The following is a 25,434-nucleotide window of genomic DNA, read 5'->3' on the forward strand; positions in this document are numbered from 1 at the left end:
ACCGAGTTTCGTGCTGTAACCATGGACCTTGCCGTTGGTGGGGAAGCTAGCGTGCCTCAGCGATACAGATAGCCGTACCGTCGTGCAACCACAATGGAGGGGTATCTGTTGAGAGGCCAGACAAACGTGTGATTCCTGAAGAAGCGCAGCAGCCTTTTCAGTAGCTGCAGGGGCAACAGTCTGGATGAATGACTGACCTGGCCTTGTAACACTAACCAACACAGCCTTGCTGTGCTGGTACTGCGAACGGCTGAAAGCAAGGGAAAACTACAGCCGTAATTTTTCCCGAGGGCATGCAGTTTTACTGTATGGTTAAATGATGATGGCGTCCTCTTGGGTAAAATATTCCAGAGGTAAAATAGTCCCCCATTCGGATCTCCGGTTGGGGACTACTCAGGAGGACGTCGTTATCAGGAGGAAGAAAACTGGCGTTCTACAGATCGGAGCGAGGAATGTCAGATCCCTTAATCGGGCAGGTAGATTAGAAAATTTAAAAATGGAAATAGATAGGTTAAAGTTAGATATAATGGGAATTAGTGAAGTTCGGTGGCGGAAGGAACAAGACTTCTGGTCAGGTGAATATAGGGTTATAAATAGAAAATGAAATATGGGTAAAGCTGGAGTGGGTTTAATAATGAATACAAAAATAGGAGTGCGGGTAAGCTACTACAAACAGCATAGTGAACGCATTATTGTGGCCAAGATAGACACGAAACCCACACCAACCACAGTAGTACAAGTTTATATGACAACTAGCTCTGCAGATGATGAAGAAATTGATGAAATGTATGATGAGATAAAAGAAATTATTCAGATAGTGACGGGAGACGAAAATTTAATAGTCTTGGGTGACTGGAATTCGGTAGTATGAAAGGGAAGAGAAGGAAACGTAGTAGGTGAATATGTAATGGCGGTAAGAAATGAAAGAGGAAGCTGCCTGGTAGAATTTTGCACAGAGCATAACTTAATCATAGCTAACACTTGGTTCAAGAATCATGAAAGAAGGTTGTATACATGGAAGAGGCCTGGAGGCACTGGAAGGTTTCAGATAGATTATATAATGGTAAGACAGAGATTTAGGAACCAGGTTTTAAATTGTGAGACATTTCCAGGGGAAGATGTAAACTCTGACCACAATCTATTGGTTATGAACTGTAGTGGGAATTTAAGTAGATGGGACCTGGATAAACTGACAGAACCAAAGGTTGTAGAGAGTTTCAGGGAGAGCATAAGGGAACGATTGACAGGAATGAGGGAAAGAAATACACTATATGAAGAATGGGTAGCTTTGAGGGATGAAATAGTGAAAGCAGCAGAGGATAAAGTAGGTATGAAGACGAGAGCTAGTAGAAATCCTTGGGTAACAGAAGAAATATTGAATTTCATTGATGAAAGGAGAAAATATAAAAATGCAGTAAATGAAGTAGGCAAAAAGGAATACAAACGTCTCAAAAATGAGATCGACAGAAACTGCAAAATGGCTAAGCAGGGATGGCTGGAGGACAAATGTAAGGATGTAGAGCGTAATCTCACTAGGGGTAAGATAGATACTGTCCACAAGAAAGTTAAAGAAACCTCATAGGCTGGGGTATTTCCAATGATTTTTACTCAGAAGCGTACCATTGTACTAGTATAGGTTTTTCCTCGCAAACCTTCCGCGTTGGACGACAAAAGACTAAAATATGGTTGGTCGGGGTACGGAAGAATTTGTGGAGATGGAGAATATTCCGTGGTTTCGGGAATATGATTCGTTTTCGGAGTTACGATGGTGGGGAGCGGAGACTTGCTAGAAGCCAGCGGTGGAGAGACGAGGTCTTCCATTGTGAGAGCCCGTGTGTGACGGTCGCTCGATATCAAGTTTGTTTGTACGGATGGACTTGCTGTCTTTGCTCTCAGGAAGGTTTATAGTTAGAACTGTTAGGCACTGTACTGTTGCAAACCTATACGATTCTGGACTTCACATCCAGGCTGGAAGTCGTTGAGTACGCAGCGTTCAGTAATTGAGAGCACTTCCTCTGCCTATATTTACGTTGGGACCTTATCTGAACTCTGCCCTTGTAGCGGGGAGTTCGCGTTTCTTGTCTGTAGAACACAGAGAGGAGAATACAGTATTAGCGTATATTAGTCAGAGGACCGCATTCTGCCGTCCTAGTGTTCGAAAGAGTATATCTGTGGCTGGAGTTCTTCAACCGTCGCAGATGAGTACGAGAACCATCACTTCGACGCACCGGACGGAGTACATAAGGTGATATCGCAAACTGCTTCGGCTTATTAGGGCTACAAAAGCTAAACAGCTGTGATCACGTTAGTTTATTTCCACTGAGGTTCCACACTACCGTAGATCATCTTTGAAAGTAGTGTCTTCTAGTGTTCGGTACGTAGATGATGTCAGTCATTTCGCGTTATTCATATTAGACCGTGCAGTCATAATAAAGCGGCAGAGTTGGGCAATTAATTAGTGATTTTACTTAGTAAATGCAAACATTGTAATATAAAGGTTTTTTTATCTAAAATAAATATACAGGGTGGTCCATTGATAGTGACCGGGCCAAATATCTCACGAAATAAGCGTCAAACGAAAAAACTACAAAGAACGAAACTCGTCTAGCTTGAAGGGGGAAACCAGATGGCGCTATGGTTGGCCCGCTAGATGGCGCTGCCATAGGTCAAACGGATATCAACTGCGTTTTTTTTTAAATAGGAACCCCCATTTTTCATTACATAATCATGTAGTACGTAAAAAATATGAATGTTTTAGTTGGACCACTTTTTTCGCTTTGTGACAGATGGCGCTGTAATAGTCACAAACGTATAAGTATGTGGTATCCCCCACCGGGCACAGGAGAAATTACGGGACGGTGACAGATTTTTTGCACGCGTTCTATTTCGCGACGAAGCGTCATTCACCAACAGCGGTAACGTAAACCGGCATAATGTTCTCTATTGGGCAACGGAAAATCCACGATGGCTGCGACAAGTGGAACATCAGCGACCTTGGCCGGTTAATGTATGGTGCAGCATTATGGGAGGAAGGATAATTGGCCCCCATTTTATCGATGGCAATGTAAATGGTGCAATGTATGCTGATATCCTACGTAATGTTCTACCGATGTTACTACAAGATGTTTCACTGCATGACAGAATGGCGATGTACTTCCAACATGACGGAAGTCTAGCACATAGCGGTATTGAATAGCATTTTTCGTGACAGGTGGATTGGTCGTCGAAGCACCATACCAAGGCCCGCACGTTCACCGGATCTGACGTCCCCGGTTTCTTTCTGTGGGTAAAGTTGAAGGATATTTGCTGTCGTGATCCACCGACAACGCCTGACAACATGCGTCAGCGCATTGTCAATGCATGTGCGAATATTAGGGAAGGCGAACTACTCGCTGTTGAGAAGAATGTCGTTACACGTATTGCCAAATGCATTGAGGTTGACGGACATCATTTTGAGCATTTATTGCATTAATGTGGTATTTACAGGTAATCAAGCTGTAACAGCATGCGTTCTCAGAAATGATAAGTTCTCAAAGGTACATGTATCACATTGGAACAACAGAAATAAAATGTTTAAACGTACCTACGTTCTGTATTTTAATTTACAAAACCTACCTGATACCAATTGTTCGTCTAAAATTGTGAGTGATATGTTTCTGACTATTACAGCGCCATCTATCACAAAGCGAAGAAAGTGGTCCAACCAAAACATTCATATTTCTTTACGTACTACGCGAATATGTAATAAAAATTGGGAGTTCCTATTTTTAAAAACGCAGTTGATAGCCGATTGACCTACGGCAGCGCCATCCAGCGGGCCAACCATAGCGCCATCTGGTTTCCCGCTTCAAGCTAGACCAGTTTCGGTCTTGTGTAGTTTTCTCGTTTGACACTTATTTCGTGAGATATTTGGCCCGGTCACGATCAGTGGACCACACTTTATAAGCAGGAACTACGTTTATCATTAGAATTAGTTGCCTTCATAATTCATTTGTGTTTAGATTGTAATTTATAGAATTAAGAGATACTAAGATCTGCTTGAGGGGGTAGTCAGAAATGGCCAAATGGTTCAAATGGCTCTGACCGCTATGGGACTTAACATCTGTGGTCATCAGTCCCCTAGAACTTATAATTACTTAAACCTAACTAACCTAAGGACATCACACACATCCATGCCGGAGGCAGGACTCGAACCTGCGACCGTAGCGGTCACGCGGTTCCAGACTGAAGCGCCTACAACCACACGGCCACACAGGCCGGCAGAAAGGGCCAAATCTTCATTTCAGCGTTTATTATTTTCCGTTGCGCACATTCATTTTACACCCGCCTGGAGTAGCATTTTGGAATGGAACTTGAGGGCAGGTATATCCATCAGGCGACCACATATGACCCCCACAATGAAAGATCGCCGTGTTGTGCGTCAAGCGCATAATAACAGTTCCACATCTGTGTGTATCACCCGAGAATAAGAAATGGACCCCTTGCAGCTCTCTGTGTTATCCCACACCAATGGTAGAAATGCTGCAGTTGCCGGACAAAGGAATTACCGTTCTATGCGTAGCCTGTGTTAACACCATAACACGAACGGTCGTGTCTGGAATGGTGCCGAGACTGGAAAGCATATATTGATGTTAAATGGCGTCGCATTATCTTCACCGATGAACCGCAGTTTTGCACTGCCCTGGATGACCGTTGACAGAATGTATGGCGGTGATCTAGGAAGAGGCCCCACTCTTGCAGTTACTTTGAGAGGCACAGAGGTATTACTCCTGTCTCCAGGGTGTTGGAAATCAGTGGCTACGACTTCAGATCACAGACGATAAACCCTTCCGTAGGACTGGCATAGGGATTACCTATAGCGTGAGTCTGCGCTCCAAATCACTGCTTTTAATTCATACACTGTTCAGTGGTAAAGATCTTTAGATGACCTCATACCTCGCCAGACATTGAGTAAATAAATGTGTGGCTGATAAGGGCACCTCGACCATTGTATTCCACACCTTTTAACTCCCTACACTCAGTCATTCGTGCATCATGACGGATACAGGAATCTGCGACCTCAAGGCAGTTGCTGTTAGGCTGAATGCCGTAATGCCCACAACAATCAAAATGAAACGCAAAGTACATCTGCTTAAAAAGCCAATAACAATGTTCTTAACGCCTTTTTAAGAGACAGTCTGCACTCCTTTCGTTCAGATCATGCAAGCGTAGAAAAGATGTGGAATGATTTCAAAGAGATAGAATCGACGGCAATTGAGAGATATATACCACATAAATTAATAAGTGATGGTACTGATGTCCATGGTATACAAACCGGGTCAGTTCGCTGTTGCAGAAGGAACGAAAAGGAGCATGCCAAATTTAAAAGAACGAAAAATCCCCAAGATTGGCAAAGTTTTGCAGAAGTTCGAAAGATAGTGCGTACTTCAATTCGAGATGCTTATAATTAATTTCCAAAACGAAACTCTGTCTCGTAATCTGGCAGAAAACCCAAAGAGATTATGGTCATACATAATGCGCACCAGTGGCAAGACTCGATCAATACCTTCACTCCGCGATAACAATCATGAAGTCACTAATGACAGTGTGGCTCTGAGCACAATGCGACTTAACTTCTAAGGTCATCAGTCGCCTACAACTTAGAACTAATTAAACCTAACTAACCTAAGGACATCACACACATCCATGCCCGAGGCAGGATTCAAACCTGCGACCGTAGCGGTCGCTCGGTTCCAGACTGTAACGCCTAGAACCTCACGGCCACTCCGGCCGGCACTAATGACAGTGTCACTAAAGCAGAGTAAACACGGTTTTCCGAAACTCCTTCAACAAAGAAGACAAAGTAGATATTCCTGAACTGCAATCAGGAACAAGTGCCAAGATGACAAACATAGAAGTAGATGTACTCGGTGTAGCAAAACAGCTTACATCACTTAATAAAGGCAAGGCCTCCGGTCCGGATTGTATACCAGTCAGGTACCTTTCAGAGCATGCTGATACAATAGCTCCATATTTAGCAATTATATACAACTGCTTGCTCACAGAAAGATCCGCTGAATTACGTGCTTGAACATTATGAAGTACCTCGAAGAAAACGATTTATCGACACATAGTCAGCAAGGATTCAGAAAATATCGTTCTTGTGAAACACAAATATCTCTTTACACTCATGAAGTAATGAGTGCTATCGACAGGGGACGTCAAATTTATTCTATATTTTTAGATTTCCAGAAGGCTTTCGACATCGTTCCTCACAAGGGTCTTCTAACCAAACTACGTGCCTATGGAATATCGCCACAGTTGTGCAACTGCATTCGTGATTTCCTGTCAGAAATGTCACACAGTTCGTAGTAATAGACGGAAATTCATCGAGTAAAACAAAAGTAATATCCGGCGTATCCCAAGGAACTGTTATAGGCCCTCTATTGTTCCTGATCAACATTAACGACACAGGAGACAATATGAGTAGCCCTCTTAGATTGTTTGCAGATGATGCTGTCATTTACCGCCTTTTGAAGTCATCAGATGAGCAAAACTAATAGCAAAATGATTTAGATAAGATATCTGTATGGTGCGAAAAGCGGCAATTGACCCTGAATAAAGAAAGGGTGAAGTTATTCACATGAGTACTAAAAGAAATCCACTAAATTTCGATTACGCGATGAGTCACACAAACCTGAAGGCTGTAAATTCAACTAAATACTTAGGGTTTACAATTACAAATAACCTAAACTGGAACTGTGGTGTCACCGCCAGACACCACACTTGCTAGGTGGTAGCCTTTAAATCGGCCGCGGTCCGGTAGTATACGTCGGACTCGTGTGTCGCCACTATCAGTGATTGCAGACCGAGCGCCGCCACGCGGCAGGTCTAGAGAGACATCCTAGCACTCGCCCCCAGTTGTACAGCCGACTTTGCTAGCGATGGTTCACTGACAAATTACGCTCTCATTTGCCGAGACGATAGTTCGCATAGCCTTCAGCTACGTCATTTGCTACGACCTAGCAAGGCGCCATTATCCTTTGCTATTTATCTTGTGAAGCATGTACCGTCAGACAGATGTTCACCAATTATGGATTAAAGTTAAGTATTCCACAGCTACGTCCTGTTTTTGCTAGTTCATTTCCGTGTCCTGTTCCAGACTTCACGGCAGCCTGCGTGAGCTTAAGCGCGTGCCTTTCGGCTTCCTCTCGTAGTGACTTGGCTGTCTTGCAAAGTCACAACAGGAACGACCATATAGATAACGTTGTGAGTAGAGCAAAGCGAAGACTGCGATTCGTTGGCAGAACACTTAAAATGTGCAACAGGTCAACTAAAGAGACTGCTTACACCACGCCTTCCCGCCCTATTCTGCAGTATTTCTGTGCGTTGTGGTATCCGCATCATGTGGGACTGACTGATGACATCGAAAAAGTTCAAAGAAGGGCAGGTCGTTTTGTATTATCGTGAAAAAGGGTAGATAGTGACACAGACATGATACGTGATTTGGAGTGCCAATCGTTCAAACAAAGGCGTTTTTCGTTGCGTCCGGATCTTCTCATGAAATTTCAATCACCAGTTTTCTCCTCCGATTACGAAAACATTCTGTTGGCACCGAGAAATGATCATCACGATAAAATAAGAAAAATCAGGGCTCGCACAGAAGAAATTTAAGTGCTCGCTTTCCCCCGCGCCGTTCGAGAGTGGAACGGTAGACAGTTAGTAGGTGGTTCATTAAATCCTCTGCCAGGCACTTTATTGTAAATAGCAGAGTAATCTCGCAGATGTAGATGTAGATGTATCTGGACTGCTGGTAGTACTCTGCAACTAACGTGTCGTTCTGTCCGCTGGTTTGATGAGGTTTTTGTGTGTGTGTGTGTGTGTGTGTGTGTGTGTGTGTGTGTGTGCAGCCATCCTCTGCAATGCTCGACAGTTTCTGTCCATCAGTACGTGTGGTCTGCCAGGTCTTGGTTTAATAGTGGTTGATCCTTCGCGTTTCCACTTCACACACTACCAACAGTTGACTTGGGCAGCTTTGGAAGGGTTAAAACTTCCCTGACGGATTTGTTACGTAGGTGACATCCAATAAGTGGTAAACGTTCGAAGTCACTGAGCTCTCCTGAAGGATCCATTCCGCTGTTGTGGCTTTTTTGCTGACAACATAATACTCACAGACATCTTTTATACAAATGGGTCCACCTCTCGTGACATCCAGCGGTCAATTCCTCATTACGGTGGTGTGTCTCGATGCGCTTCATCAAATAGTGTACGTCTTATCCGGAATTAAACTTGTGCCTTTCACTGGCAGTACTAACGTTTTACAACAGTAATTCCCACTTTACCCTCCACCCTAATCTTCGAACTGCTTGTTTTCCCGGTGAGTTCTACGTCAATAGTGGTGCCCAGCAGTATGGATAGGTTTACAGATGAAGAACTGGCTGATACTGATCTCGTGTATTGATTCAGTCTCTTCAAACGAGGTGCAGCGTAATAACGCTATACTGGCACACGCTGTGTTTCCTATAGCGCGTATAAGGTGATTACATATCACAGGCTTCCTCAATGCTGAGAAGAAATTTCACAGAATGACAGTATCTTGGAATAACAAACCTAATAAATCATAATAACATTATTATAACTGAAGTTGATGGTTCCGTGATACCAGAATTCCATGAAAAGATTCCTGAACAACATTCAAAATTTCGTCAGTGCATTTTGGGTTTCCCTTGTAGATGAAAGAAGATTATAACTTCTCAGCGACAGCAGGATTCTGAAGATGGTGCAGAAGATCGTCTGAACAAGGGTGGGGAAGGAGGTCGACCAGAGACTATTTCCGAACAGCCTGCCAGACATTCACGTCAGAAGAATTGACGGAATACTGCTGAAAATCAAAATCGACAATGGGACGGGCCGAGCGGTTCTAGGCTCTACAGTCTGGAACCGCACGACCGTTACGGTCGCAGGTTCCAATCCTGCCTCGGGCATGGATGTGTGTGATGTCCTTAGGTTAGTTAGGTTTAAGTAGTTCTAAGTTCTAGGGGACTGATGACCTTAGAAGTTAAGTCCCATAGTGCTCAGAGCCATTTGAACCATTTTTTGAACAGTGGGACGAAATTTTGCATCTCACTACATACCAACACAAGCCCAGGAATCCTAAGAAGTGTCCCATTTCACTTCTTTCTAGCGTTAGAGAGCATGTACGGCCTTTGACATAAGACCTCGCAACTGGCTGCAGCTTGCAGATACAAAGTCCAATAGGTCAGATAAGGCGGCAATAAAACTCTCCGACTCTCATAAATCTGAACGACCTGGCAACGCTGCAGGACGAAGAACTTCGTTGAGGCGGTATTGTCCTTCACTGGGGCCTTTCTGGTGCCGTATGTGCTCTAGGGATAAAGGTTGTGTTCTGTAAAGGTGATGTCAAAAGTTCAAGCATATAGCTTCCTTTTTTTAACCCCATCATCTGCATTCTAAGAGTCTCAGTCTGACGTAAGCACAAACATATGTTATTACACTGTTTAATACAACACTAAAGGCAAAAACTTGTGAATATACCTCTACTGGAGGGTTTGCCTCGACAAAGAGACTAATGGTTGCGGGCCACGGACAGCGCTTCATAGCGACCGCTATCAGTCCAAGTGGTTGTAGCACGTTGAACATCGTTAAACGGAGGGAACACTGTGACATAATAACGAGAGTGTCGCCATTGCCGTGATGTGTTTGATGTGAAGGACACTGAACTACATAATTTACACCACTGTTAGAATTTACCTAAGAATATCAGATTGGTAATTACGTTTGTAGCGTTTTTGTTTGTTACGGAGATGCGTAGGTTCCTCTGAACGTTTTTTCCGTTTGAAGTTTCTTTAATTTGAAGTTCTAGTACTTGTCCTACTGGCAGGTATAAATTTTTCATATAGGAAAGTTATGCGTGTTGCTTATGCGTTATAAATTGTAGTCTAAAATGGGACACTGACTAACTATTTAGACAACTTTTTCACTTTGGATTTAACAGAGTTCTGAATACAGCAGAACCAGCCCTAAACATTTGTGCTGCGCGAAAGATGATTTTCATCGGGAAAATCACATATGTAAATGTTTTTCTGATGTAAGACGGAATATTCAGGCATCATTAATAAAATATATTGTGGAAGACGTAAATATAGAGAAGATAAATGCTTAGACGGTCCACATCAGTATACGAAAAATTTGTCAAATGTAATGACAACAACCATTTGACCTTCCTGTGACATTTGTATGCTGTGGGGAAGATTCGTTCGTCTGGTGTGCAGGTACAAAGAGTGCTCTACTTGAAAGCAGCAAAGCTGAAAAAGGTAGTAGTGTACGCATTTTTGCTTGAACGACACCAATTCTCCATAGCGCATTCCTGTCCAATTTCGCTACAACTGACCAGATATGCTGCATTTATCTTGACTGCATAGCAAAAACATTATCCTTAGGGTTCGGCCAGTAATTATTTCCTAAAGCAATATACAGATGACATATATTATGCATCTAGTGACACAGAGGGGATGCTGTATATCATTAATTGCATCCCACTGTGCATCGTATCTGGCATTTCTTGCCACAGCCAAGACTCCTTTCCGTCAAAAATACGACCAAGAAAACGGCATCAAGTAACGGGATGCGGTATGCTGATTTCAAAAATAAAATAAAATAAAATGACTAGAATAAAATAATTAAACAGTTTGATTTGGAACCCTTCCCTCATCACGTTTAATTTCCGTCGCTTGCATGATCTCGCTCCTTATCTAAGGACCATCACGAAAAATTCTTTCCATGTGAAACCCTTCTAAAAAAATTGGCTGGAGGACATAGAAAATAGGCAATCAAATGAAAAAGAAACAGATGGGAGAAAAGTAGCCGGCCGGTGTGGCCGTGCGTTTCTAGGCACTTCAGTCTGGAACCGCGTGACCGCTACGGTCGCAGGTTCGAATCCTGCCTCGGACATGGATGTGTGTGATGTCCTTAGGTTAGTTAGGTTTAATTAGTTCTAAGTTCTAGGCGACTGATGACCTCAGAAGTTAAGTCGCATAGTGCTCAGAGCCATTTGAACCATTTTTGAAGAAAAGTAAGTAAACCCTTTATTGGTTCAAAAGTAGTCGTTTCAACTCTTAGTACATTTATCCCACTGTGACACACGACAGTCAGTGCCCTCACGGGAAAATGTTTGCGATTGCCTACGAAACTGTGCTTGTACCGAGGCCTGCAATTCTTCGATATAGATCTTCCGCCACGAATCTCTTTGTTCATGGCTCCAAAATATGGAAATCGCATGGGGAGAAATGGGAAGACTGTGGAGAAAGGGCTTCCCAGCGAAACTCCTGCAGTGCGTTCGAAGCAACCTTGGCAACGTGTGGGCCCACCCTGGGAAGCCCTTGCTCGTCCTCCACACAGTCCCGACCTCTCCGTATTTTTGGAGGTCTGAAGGAAGGGCATCATGGCCGCCGATTTGCCTCGGACGAAGAGGTGCACACCTGGATACAATCATGGTTGCGTATTCAACAGCAAACATGTTTCCATGAAGGCATTAACTGTGTTGTCTCACAAGCTCGAACATTTGTCTGTTCAATAGTTACACCTGTTTTTAATTTTACATTTGCAATTAATTTTAATAATATTATCTGCATATGACTTGAGAGCCCCAGAACATTATGAATATGTCAAGTTCTACATAATGTAATTCAAGTTAATCCTTGATCTTCTGAGGAAGATATCCTTAGAGGGTTTGGAACCTGCGATAAGACAAAAAATAAATAAAAATCGCAACTGATTGACTGTGTAGTTCATTAATTTGGAACTTACTGAAAGTTGTAACAGCCATCTTTAGTATTGTCTTACATTATCGTTGTCTTCAAATAGGCGATTTCCTTATACCTAATCAATTAGCCTACCGTTGGTTTTTGCTAGATATGTCTATCTGGTTTATATTCCAGCATAATGTAGGCCATTCTCTGTGATGTTTAAGTTGTGAGCTTTATTCGTTTTTGTGTTAGTTCCCATTTAAAACGCTTATTTATGAAAGACCTCTTGTCACATTTTTTAATAGAATCAATTTTGTGTAAAAACGGAATCTTACGCTTGATTACGTTGTTTATTTACAAAAGGTCGTTCGTCACACGGATTCAATACTGTCACTAGACCATATGAAACATGTGTTTATTTAAGGAAGCCGTCTAGTCATGTAGAAGGTGTCTTTTCAAAATATGAAGTGTTGCGGCCGTGCTGGAAACCTGCGCTTTTCTGTTTGTTTAGTTCTGTTGTGTTGGCCACATTCGTTCTCTGTCACAGTTTCCTGTGCATTCTCTTCTCATTTACACTGTGACTGTGCAAAGCAACTTCCATTTTAGTTTTTTGTGAAATATTCTTTTTAAAGTGTTCGTTGTCTTAGTGACGTGAACAACGTCAGATAGTGAGAGGGGAAAGTGCTAATGAAGCTGATTTAGACGTATATAAAAAGCGTATCAAGGGTCTTCGTAGGCCTGTGAGCCACAAAGTCAGTCGAATAGGGAAAGCAAGAATTACTCGATGTGAGCATGTTAACTACGAAGGAAACATTGTGGAAGCACAGAAAACAGAAATGCCTTGCACATAAGTACTGGAACATACTCTTACTGTAAGCTAATTTTAAGTTTCTTCCAGGTGCATACTGAAATTTTTCAATAAACTAACTGAATATGACCGAACTTATATCTTACTCAAAAATGGAGATTTTAACAGCAAAAATGAACAAGACTTGCTTTTCCACTCCTTAGTAGATGCATTTCCCGTGAACACCAAACGCTCTAGGCTTAGGTCTATAGCAGATAATGGGGAAGCTGAAATGAAACCTAGGTTCAGTCACTCCGCGGATCATGCAAGTTCATTCAATTTTTTAATGACTAGATAATCAAGAATTAAGGTATGTAAAGAAGCGTTTATAACTCTGTATGGTACATGTGAAATGAGAATGTCAAAGCTAAAAGAGTCATTACTGATCGGTATGGTCGCAGAGATCCCAGGGGACAGCAAAACAATCGTTTCCCAACGACTTTATAGACATGATTCACAATCACATTAATTCATTTCCTGTGAAGGCTGGTCACTATACTACCGAGGAAATAATGTACTTAGACTCAAAGCTTGATATTATAATGATGCATTTTTCTTCAAAGAAAAATGCAGTTTAACACATTCTGATTGTAAACAATTATTATTCTAAAATTCACAAGGAACATTTCAATTATTGTTTTGGTAGGTTTTAAATAGATACGCACTGTTAGTGTGAGCAGTTCAGTGTGAGACTTAAAAACCCACAGCTCAATGATACTGAAAAAAGAGTAGCCGCTGGACAGCTCCTTGTCCATAAATGGAAGAATGATAAATTTTATAGCAGTTTGAAACTTCCTGGCAGATTAAAACTGTGTGCCGGACCGAGACTCGAACTCGGGACCTTTGCCTTTCGCGGGCAAGTGCTCTACCATCTGAGCTACCCGAGCACGACTCACGCCCCGTCCTCACAGCAGTTTGCCGAATACTAAAGAGTACTGTACCAACCATGAAAACGCACTCCTTTTATGTTTTGATTACATATAAAACGTCTCGCTACCAACAATCACAGACAACTGTCCGTTCTTCCTTTTAGTGTGCATAAGACTAAGAACAAGAATTTGACTTCAATGTGTGTTACGAGGTGGTTGCACGAAAGGGAAATAACGAAATACGCACCTTTTTATTGAGATATATCGGTGAGACTGTTCCCTCTGCTGTTGACGAACTCTACCTGTATGGTGACAACTGTACTGGGCAGAACAAGAATTATGTTATGATAAGATTGTTAATGTTTCTTAATGACAGCAGATTTCAAAAAGTAATCTGCAGGCTACCAATCAGAGGCCATTCTTATGTAGCCTGTGACAGGGATGTTGGTATAATTTAAGGTAAGTTGGGAGAAAAGACAGGTACTACACTGTTCAAGAAGTTGCATCTTTCATTTTGTCCTCGACATAACAAGAGAAATTTATTGTTGATCTTGTTCAAACCGAATATATTTTCGATTTACGGAAGTGGTGGCCCAACTAAAAAAAATTACTGAATAAGAAAAAGAACTTCAGCTTCTGAAGAAATTAAGAAAAAAACGAAAAAAAGGGAATTTTCTACTGTATCGGTATAACATTAATTTATCTTTGAAAAGAGGAGTCTCATAATCTGCCTTCATTGATGGATTCGTGAGAAAAACATACCAGCTTATTTCTCACAAATGAGGTCAGTTTATCAACGCAAAAGGTCTATGACGACGAAAGGCCAAATCTCAAAGGAAAGATTAATGACGCTAAAAATTTCTTTCGTTATGTACAAAGTGAAAATAGCTGGTTTTACAATGAGTTGTTAGAGCGGTCGACTATGAAAGTAGGACTGAAATAATAAGAAGAAGTTTACTTTTACATCTGTAGCAATATATTATTATAGTTTTTATATTTCAAACAATAAACCTAGGCACACAAATACAAATTATTTACTTGTGTTACGGTAACAGTCTGACTTGTTTTAGTTCGAAAACGGAAAGCTAAATAACCAGAAACAAAAATGTTGTACTGCTATTTTTCTGATAAAAATGTAGATATTTATATGTATTTTAAATATAGTTTGTGCCAATAGTAAATGACGTAAATAAAATATGTTCTTCTTTGATTTAAAGTGTCAATTTCCTTCGAGAAAATCAAGTGCACTAAATTTTCTTCATCTTTGTTTGTGAAATGCCTCATGTCAGCGACTTTCAAAAAAGAAAGAAATGGTGAAATGTTACGAAGAAATTTCAAAATAAGTAAATTAATGAAGAAATAAAATAATTAAGAGTTCTGAGAATATCTAAAATTACACTACACATGGAAATTTCATTTTGTTTAAGAAGTTTACGAAATAAACAGTTTCTTTTTGTTTCTTGATAATTTGGATTTTGTGACAAAAGGACATTCAATAATAAGCGATTCATTTTATTTGTGAATTGCATCCGTAACTTGTTACGTCAAACATCTATACTTAATTAGTGGTACAGTTATTATTTTACCTTGTGCTCTTCCGTTCTTGTAAAGTTATTTCAAGGGCCAGTAATTTTGCCACGTTGGTATAAATTTTATGTTAGATATTAAGTTCATGTTAGATATTAAGTTGACGCGTATTTGTTGGATTTCAGTGCAAGTAACGTCCCCTTACGTGGTTTATTGTGTTACCGCACTCTGGTTTGCAGGATTGTGTCTTGAGTAAAAGTTTTCAGACTTGATGAGTATTTACGTCCCTCAAGCTCCATCCACTTACCACTCCCAACATCTCCTGCACCACACTGTCTATATCTCCAACGAGGTTAGACTCAAAAATTACTGCGTCTGCCCCTTCTCAAAGAGACCATTTTATAGGCTAGCTAGCGAACCGGTTTACCTCATTCTCTATCTTTTGCCACAAACATAGCTATGGGAGGCAAAGTGAAAGACGAGATTAGTTGTAGTTCTAGGTGGATAGACCTTAATGTATTCAAAAATATGAATTTAATAAACCAATGTTATATTTTAAATGAGAATAATTCAGAATATTTAATGGAAGTGGACAGAAAATATCAAGAACGTTTCGCAAGATAATTCTGTGCCACTATAGGAAGTAAGCTGATCGCATTGGAGCCAAATGTATTGCGTGATGTTAGTTAGTCTCAGTTACACTACATTCGGGATGAACACGTCTCCATAGCCAGTATATTTCTAGATCGGGTTTTTCATTTGAGCTGTACGTACTGTGCTTCAACGATACGATGCCGGTGCCACTAAGTTTATTACGGACCGAAATACCTTTCGTTTATGACAATGTGGTTCATTGCCACTTCTGTAAGTTGGGGTTGGGTCAAAAATGTAGTTATGAATAAGATCCAGAAGCATAGACTGCAGCCTGAACACCATAAATTAAGAAAAAGACAAATTACATTAGCAACCTTCCCTTTCAACAGCTATAATTGATCTCGATTTTACATCTTAAACATGCTGATAACTGAGAAGTTCGTTCATCGTAAGTTATTTGCTTTTTGAAGCATCAATAAGAATTTCATTGGCGCTACCCCAAAACTGAGCACCTTAAATAAAAAGACGACATATAACTAATCACAAACTGCGAACGTCCACAGACATTTTCCAAATCAAGAAAATGTTACTTGTTTGTAAGAGAAACAATCGTGATGAACGAGTAGCGGACTGAAAATGCTCTGAAAGTCACAAAACCGGAAAAAACAAAGAGCTGTCACTGACTTTGTTTTGGCGGAGAACCAGAGCATCACATGTATTCACAGGCGCTTGCAGAATGTCAAAGGAAATTCGTCAGTCAACAAAAGCACGGTGAGTCGTTGGGAGAGGCGTCTGTCATCATCGAAACAAGGTACCACATACCCGTCCGATCAGCCGCGTGCTGCCCGGCCGCACGCGGCTGGGACTCCTTCAGTGTTGTTCTTCAGCGTGCTCGTAGCCACATAAATGCAAACGAACCTCTCCTTTCCCATGACAACGCAAGGCCTCGTACAAGTCTGCACATCCACGAAGAGCTCACAAAGCTTCATTGGACAGTTCTTCCTCATCCATCCCACAGCCCACATCTCGCACATTGCGACTTCCATCTGTTTGGTGCAATGATGGATGAAGCAGTACGTGGATGATAGAGAGGTTACTTACGTAGCAATACGTTGGCTCTGACATCGACCAGTAGAGTTATGAGGTGCAGGCAAAACAGGCCCACCCAATAAATTAGAGCACGGCCTTCCAACTGAACGGAGATTGTATTGAAAAGTAGGGCTTTGTAGCCAAAAGAGTGGGGAATAATATGGCGTATTGGAACTCTGAACAAAACCAACCCTCTTTCAGAAAAAAATGAGTTGCTTTAGTTACTGAGCGTCCCTAGTACTTTATAACTGTAGTTAAGGCGTAAAATGAGATTGCAGAATGAATGTTTTTGAATTCACGAAGGACGTTACACACATATACTGCAGTTACTGTCGTCTTTTACATTGCGAATTATCTGCGTTAAACATCATCATGAGAAAGAAAAGGAGACAGGGCACAAATCCGCTTCTTTGAGAAGCCACACCTGCCTAAGCTCTCCACTCTCACGAGATACCTAAATACTTCAGTAGTTTTGTACCTCTCTGACCAAGATTCAAGCAGCTAGATCGAAAAACATAAATAGAATTCTTAGATAACTTGATCATTGTTTGGCAACCTCGTTTCGTTATCCCATAACTCTTAAGAGAAAGCTTTTCAGTTTGAATAATTGCAAACTGGGATAACTTGTTCCTGGATGCTTGCTTTTTTCCGTCAATACACAATTCGACTGCTTAATGTATGGCCCCACAAAACATTTTAACTAAGTTTCTTTATACATTTGCTGTAACAGCCAGATTTTAATACTTACTTTACTGTGACATAGGACTTTATGTAGGCCATATCAGTATCAAAAGTGTGTAGGTCTTACTGATAGGTGTAATTTTGTACAGGTTCATATCAGGGACAAGGGAGAGTGATACACCTGGCTGATAGTGTACTTAGGGACACAGGGTGCTTCATGGTCGGTGTTTCACTCTAATGAACGATTGCAGACTCACATGAAAAAGTGTGCACTACAGGCCGCCATAAACGTTTTCCGACATTTTCCATTGTTTTTACTGTTGTGACGCATCAGGTTGCGTTTTATGCAGCGTTTGTAAATAATACGAATTATATACATTAAAGCAATGTACAAAATATTAAACTAAAGCTACTTTGAGGATTACAGAATTTTATGGCGCGTAAAATTAATTATACTTTTAAAACTCATTAGGCAACGTATGGATATTGACGTTTAAGCCCTACTTCGTCAGCCGTGCGACATCTTGTACCCTGAAACGGAAGTTCTTCGATTGTGGAACATGTAATATTTTCAAATGAACTAAGTTTTTCAATGTCTTGACTATTTTCCCTCTCTTGAAAATGGAAATTTGTATTGATTACCAATAGATTCAGTTTCAAAATGTATTTAGCTTGGAACTGGTTTCTGATAATAGTTTTTCTTCATTTGATTTTTCTGAATGATTATTGGAGTGTAGCAGAGTTATAAGGTAACACACATATCACTAAATATGGTTCTGACAAGATTTTCTTAATTTAAGCACTTTTAAGTTAAAATATTTGTTCCCTGATGTACGACCATGCTACGCCTTGGAACAGTTTTTCACATTTAAGAAAACCCTACTTTTTCGAAGTGATTTTCGTAAATTCAGAAAAAGGCTGCAGCACGCATAAAGTGAATGCCACTGTACCATTAAGAAGAACTGTTAAACCTCTATCACAGAACTGGCGATTGTCGAAAGACTGAAAGCGTATTCCAAGGTACAACCGTCTAATCTCCTTTCTCTTTCAGCAGGACTTTCTTTATGAGATTATTATAATCAGTTATATTTAACGTATGCTAGAGCCATGAATATTTTACAACATTCTTCGTTAGTTTACAGAGAAACGTAAGGATAAAGTAATCGTTAACAGTATAATCACTCACACTGTATATAAAAGTCTCACAACCATGGGATAGTTCTTCCATTATACAGTTATAGAAGTCTATAGGTTTTGATTTAAAATGGTCAACCGAAGTTGAAGCACATCCAGAAAGATATTTTTTGTTGGTTCTACGAGAAAGACTACAAAAAGTTATTTTGTAGAATGCAAAATTAGGAGAAGCAATGTGATTAGCACATAGCTATTTTTGTCAAATCAGCAGAGGGCAGTACTTGGTGCTGTCTCCTTTTGTCGTTGTTCTTACCAGAATACCTTTTATGCGGTTAAGGTAAAGGCACAATACCTTGTCACAGTTAGCAATGTTTGGGAGGAATGCTCAGGCAGAATCAGATGGCGTTCAAACAAAAACGCAGATCTAAAGTTCTTTCATTTTTGTTTCTTTGAGCAATTAGTACCTCTACACCCGATTAAACAACGTTTGAGTACAAATATCACACGAAGATTAACTAAGGATGTGAATATTGCGATTAGGAATATCATAGCAGGCAGTTCATTTGAAGAGGACTGGACGTACTAAAAAGGGAAATCACAGACGTGGGACATAGGTACGAGGAAGGAAAATACTTCAATCGATTTACCAAAGTCAATGAGGTAGTAGCAGCCCGCCGAGACACAAGCAGCAACGTGGAAGTAACCGATTTTGTGACTTTTACGAGTTCCTAACCAGGAGCGAATTTTCATAATATCATCTGTGTGCCTTAATAGTTAAGTTTCTCGAGTTTCTGCGAGTTTACTTAATATCTAATAGCACAGTTCTCGCGCTTTCGTTTGAGCCGGAAAGTAAACCGATATTGTGACATATTACAAGTTCCTAATCAAGGACGAATAATTTCGTTTCACCTGAGTGCTTCAGTAGTTAGGTTTTTGAATCTCTGCGCATTAATCAAATTTATTAGACACAGTTCCTGCGTTTTCGTCAGGATCTACAGTATAGTTGCGCAGCACGTGCCGATAGTCCATTTATCCGCATAGTTTAGTTTCCCATGGCCTTTACTATGGACAGGGATTGCGATTGTTGTGTGCGGATGCGAGCCGAGTTAGTGACACTTCGCGCTCAGCTTCAGGCTGTGGGGATCCAACGGACGTCCAGCACGTCCGAGTCCTCCGATCGGTCCTCACCGGTGGCCAGCCCAGTTACTGCTCGCACTGAGGTTGACCCCTCACCTGTGGTTGAGTAGGAGGTCGCCACAGGGCGTAGCAGGCGGCGAAAGACTTCCCAGGTGGCCGCACGTAATGCCTCCCCGGTTTGTCTGGCAAATAGGTTACATGTGCTGTCTGTGGCTGACACTGTCGCTGTGCCAGATGCTGTCGTCTGTCGTGTTTCAGAGGCAACCTCTCAGCCCGCAAGATCCGGACAATCACACAGGGTGGAATTATTGGTAGCTGGGAGCCCCAACGTTAGGCGCGTTATGGGGTCCTTTAGGGACATGGCTGCGAAAAAGGGAAAGCAACCCAATGTGCATTCCGTGTGCATACCGGGTGAAGTCATGCCAGATGTGGAACGGGTCCTCGCAGATATCATGAAGAGCACAGGGTGCAGCCAGCTGCAGGTGGTTGCTAACGTTGGTACCAATGATGTGTGTCACTTTGGATTCAAGAGATTCCCTTTGGTATCGAGCGGCTAACGGAAGTGGTAAAAGCTGCCAGTCTTGCCTGCAAGATGAAAGCAGAGCTGACCATTTGCAGCATAGTCTACAGGAATGATTGCGGACCTCTGGAACAGAGCCGAGTGGAGTGTCTGAATCACAGGCTCAGACGGTTCGGCGACCGTGTGGGCTGCAGATTCCTCGGCTTGTCCCAAAGGGTGGTTGGGTTTAGGTTTCCGCTGAGTAGGTAATGTGTCCACTAAACGCAGGAGGCGGCTACATGGGTAGTAGGGGATGTGTGGCGTGGACTGGGTGGTTTTTTAGGTTTGAGGGTCTCGGGAAAACACGAGAAGGGCTTCAGTCACAAAGAGTGCAGGTTGAACGCAGGATGAATGTAGATAAAGGAACCATTGGTATAATAGATGTAAATTGTAGTAGCTCTGTTGGGATAGTACCAGAGCTCCAAACGCTAATAGAAAGCATTGATGCTCAAATCGATATAGGCACTGAAAGCTGGCTGAAGCCGGAGAAAAGCTTAGCCAAAATTTTTGCGAAGTACCTAACAGTGTTCCGAATGGATAGGAGGCTAAACTCGGTTGGCGGTGGAGTGTTTGTTGCTGTTAGAAGTAGTTTATCTTGTCACGAAATTGAAGTAGATATTTCCTGCGAGTTAGTATGGGCGGAGGTCATTGTTGGCAACTGGAATAAAATAATAAATGAATCCTTTTACCGACTTCCCAATTCAGATGATACAGTTGCTGAAAGGTTCTAAGAAAACTTGAGTTTGATTTCAAAGACGTACCCGACTCATACGATTATAGTTGGTGGTGACTTTCATTTACCCTCGATATGTTGACGGAAATCGATGGTTAATTCCGGAGGCACACATAAATCATCACCCGATATTGTGCTAAATGTATTCTCTGATAATTATTTCGAGTAGTTAGTTCATGAGCCCACGCGAATAGTATACGCTTGTGAAAACACACTTGATCTCTTAGCAACAAATAATCCTGAGTTAATAACAAGCATCAAAACGGATCTAGGGGTTAGTGAACACAGGGTTGTCGTAGCGAAACTGGATATTGTAACCCTCAAATCCTCCAAAAATAAACGAAAAATATACCTACTCAAGAAAAAATCCCTTGACGCCTTCCTGAGAGACAATCTCCATTCCTTCCAAATTAATAATATAAGTGTAGACTATATGAATTCAAAGATATAGTATCGGCAGAAATTGAGAGATTTATACCAGATAAATTAACAAACGACGGAGCTGATCCTCCTTGGTACACAAAAGGATCAGTACACTGTTGCAGAAACAACGAAGCAAACATGTCAAATTTAAACAGACACAAAATCGCCAGGGTTGGCGATCTTTTACACAAGGACGAAATTTAGCGTGGACTTCAATGCGAAATGCTTATAACAGTTTCCACACCGAAACTTTATCTCGAAATCTGGCAGAAAATCTAAGAAAATTCCGGTTGTATGTGAAGTATGTTAGCGGCAAGAAACAATCAATGCCTTCTCTGCGCGATAGCAATTGAGAAACTGTCGAAGATAGTGCTGCCAAAGCAGAGTTACTAAACACAGCCTTTCGAAATGCCTTCACAAAAGAAGACGAATTAAATATTCCAGAATTTGAATCAAGAGCAACTACCAACATGAGTAACGTAGAAGTAAATGTACCTGTAATAGTAAAGCAACTTAAATCACTTAATAAAGGTAAGTCTTCTGGTCCAGACTGTATACCAATTAGTTTCCTTTCAGAGTACGCTGATGCATTAGCTCCGTACTTCACAAACATATAAAACCGTACGCTCTACGAAAGATCCGTACCCAAAGATTGGAAAGTCGCACAGGTCACACCAATATTCAAGAAAGGTAGTAGGAGTAATCCAATTAATTACAGGCCCATATCATTAACGTCGATATGTAGCAGGATTCTGGAACATATATTGTGTTCAAAAATTATGAATTACCTCGAAGAAAACGGTCTATTCACACACAGTCAACAGGGGTTTAGAAAACATCGTTCTTGAAACACAACTAGCTCTTTATTCGTGTGAAGTGTTGAGTGCTATTGACAAGGGATTTCAGATCGATTGCGTATTACTGGAGTTCCTGAAGGCTTTTGACACTGTACCACACAAGCGGCTTGTAGTGAATTTGCGTGCTTATGGAATATCGTCTCAGTTATGTGACTGGATTTGTGACTTCCTGTCAGAGATGTCACAGTTCTTAGTAACTGACGGAAAGTCGTCGAGTAAAACAGAAGTGATTTCTGGCGTTCCCCAAGGTAGTGTTATAGGCCCTATGCTGTTCCTTACCTGTAAAACTGATTTGGGAGACAATCTGAGCAACCGTCTTAGGTTATTTGCAGATGACGCGGTTGCTTATCGACTAATAAAGTCATCAGAAGATAAAGAGAAACTGCAAAACGGTTTAGAAAAGATATCTTAAATGGTGCAAAAATTGGCAGTTGACCCAAAATAACGAAATGTGTGAGGCCATCCACACGAGTGCTAAAAGGAATTCGTTAAACTTTGGTTATACGATAAAGCAGTCAAATCTAAAGGACGCAAATTCAACTAAATACCTAGGAATTACACTTACGAACGACTTAAATTGGATAGAACACATAGAAAATGTAGTGGGAAGGCTAACCAAAGACTGCGTTTTATTGACAGGACACTTAGAAAATGTGACACATCTACCAAGGAGACTGCCTACACTACACTTGTCCGTTATCTTTTAGAATACTGCTGCGCGGTGTGTGATCCTTACCAGATAGAACTGACGGAGTACAACAAAAAAGTTCAAAGAAAGGCAACACGCTTTGTATTATCGCGAAATATGGGAGAGAGTGTCACTGAAATGATACGGGATTTGGGCTGGACATCGTTAAAAGAAAGGCGTTTTTCGTTGCGACGGAATCTTATCACGAAATTCGAATCACCAACTTTCACCTCCAAATGCGAAAATATTTTATTGACACCGACGTACATAGGGAGAAACGAACGCCACGATAAAATAAGGGAAATCAGAGCTCGTACGGAAAGATATAGGTGTTCGTTCTTTCCGGGCGCTATACGAGATTGGAATAATAGAGAATTGTGAAGGTGGTACTATGAACCCTCTGCCAGGTACTTAAATGTGATTTGCAGAGTATCCATGTAGATGTTCAAAGGATGTAGTACAAAAACGTTAATCAAAAAATAGTAACCCAGCAACATTAATCACTCAAGAATGAAAGAAATAGGAAGTGCAGGACAGACAAGGTTCAATTTGAAGGGTATCTGTCGGTGAAAGATCTGGTTGGGGATCGGTGCTTGTGATGAAGGTGTCCATAAAAATGTGGTATCTATTGGATCTACACGAAAGAAGCACCTTTGATGTTTAGATGAACTGAGTTGCCGGATCTGCACATTATGATAGTTGAATAAATGTTATATGAGTAACTTGACCGTAATTATTTGTTGCACAACGGATAGCAGTAGGACGTAAAATGGAACTGCAATAATCAAGCATGTGGTATGGTAAAAATATCACTTTTATTCAAGAACAGCTGAACAAATGCGCAATGGTTGCCATTCTTCGTAACACTCTCCGCTGAGTTACAGAATTACATTTACAACTGCGTCTTGGGCAGCCCAGCACGTTTCATCATTATTTATTAAATACAGGAGGGGCAGAGGAGTCTTTCAATGGCGGCATTCACACACATATACACATATAATACATATTCAGGACAGATATAAGGATGAAGAAAATACTTAACCAGTATGCGCATGGTTGGCAAACGGTCGTTCCCTTGGATTGAGTGCACGAAGCAAGTGAACAAGAATTAATCCATAAGCAAAAGCTATTAATAGTTTCACCACAGAAGAATTCTGAAACTAGTTTGGAAGTTCTGTCCCGAAAATCCGTGACTGTGACATGTAACGATTCTCACAACCCGCAAACACGTGGTCGTCACAAAAAAAAATGCATAAAATGAGTGGTAATTGGACAGGATACATTACTGTGAGTCACGAACTATGAATGTAAGGCTCTCAGATCCATACTAACAAGTATCGAGACAACAATGACATGTCGAAGTTTCAGAAATCACTTCAATTATACCATACTCGTGAGATCACCCTTGAACTAAATAAGACTGAACTGAGAAGATTCATTACGAGTCCACATGTCTGAACAAAGGCAGACCAGAACATTGTCTTGCATATGTGGTTGAGTGCAACAGGTTATAATGTTCCGAAATTAACAAGAAAAATTCTATACGTTGTTCAACGGGCAACGAACGATAATGTCGAGACGTTAATTTTGACTGCAACTGAAATCTACAAAAATAAGACAATGAATTAACTTTGAATAGGCACACTTAGTCGGTGTCGCAAGCCTCGCGTCTCCCAGAGCACTGCCGAGCGAACTCTTTTGGAAACCACGCGTCCCGTTCCTCCCGAAGTGCTCAGAGAGCTTCCAATTTTGTGGTACCAATCTGTAGAAAAGGTACCTCCAAGACGAACATAAACCTCTTTGCTACCTGGGGCGTGCTTCATAGGGTTGGCTATTCTGCCACAGTAACTGACTACTTTCACTCCCACAGATCTAGATACTGAAATTTGTCTTGTACACTCTCATTCAAGCTTTTTATTCATAAGGTCAGAGGAGGAAAGGTTGTATATACTGACATGTTGTTGTTGTTGTGGTCTTCAGTCCAGAGACTGGTTTGATGCAGCTCTCCATGCTACTCTATCCTGTACAAGCTTCTTCATCTCCCAGTACCTACTGCTACCTACATCGTTCTGAATCTGCTAACTGTATTCATCTCTTGGTCTCCCTCTACGATTTTTACCCTCCACTCTGCCCTCCAGTACTAAATTGGTGATCCCTTGATGCCTCAGGTCATTTCCTACCAACCGATCCCTTCTTCTAGTCAAGTTGTGGCACAAATTTCTATTGTCCCCAATTCTATTAAATACCTCCTCATTAGTTATGTGATCTACCCGTCTAATCTTCAGCATTCTTCTGTAGCACCACATTTCGAAAGCTTCTATTCTCTTCTTGTCTAAACTATTTATCGTCCACATTTCACTTCCATACAAGGCTACACTCCATACAAATACTTTCAGAAACGGCTTCCTGACACTTAAATCTGTACTCGATGTTAACAAATTTCTCTTCTTCAGAAACGCTTTCCTTGCTATTGCCAGTCTACATTTTATACCCTCTGTACTTCGACCATCATCAGTTATTTTGCTCTCCAAATAACAAAACTCCTTTACTAC

At 41.2% G+C, this 25,434-nt stretch overlaps 1 protein-coding gene across 1 annotated transcript in view; it reads left to right on the forward strand.

Annotated features, from left to right (window-relative positions):
• Positions 1-25,434, forward strand: part of LOC126419433 (chymotrypsin-like protease CTRL-1) — a 192,202-nt gene that overhangs the window by 86,598 nt on the left and 80,170 nt on the right. The gene's annotated exons all lie outside the window — the stretch shown is intronic.

Source organism: Schistocerca serialis, chromosome 9, assembly GCF_023864345.2.
Source record: "Schistocerca serialis cubense isolate TAMUIC-IGC-003099 chromosome 9, iqSchSeri2.2, whole genome shotgun sequence".
NCBI classification, from domain to species: Eukaryota; Metazoa; Arthropoda; class Insecta; order Orthoptera; family Acrididae; genus Schistocerca; species Schistocerca serialis.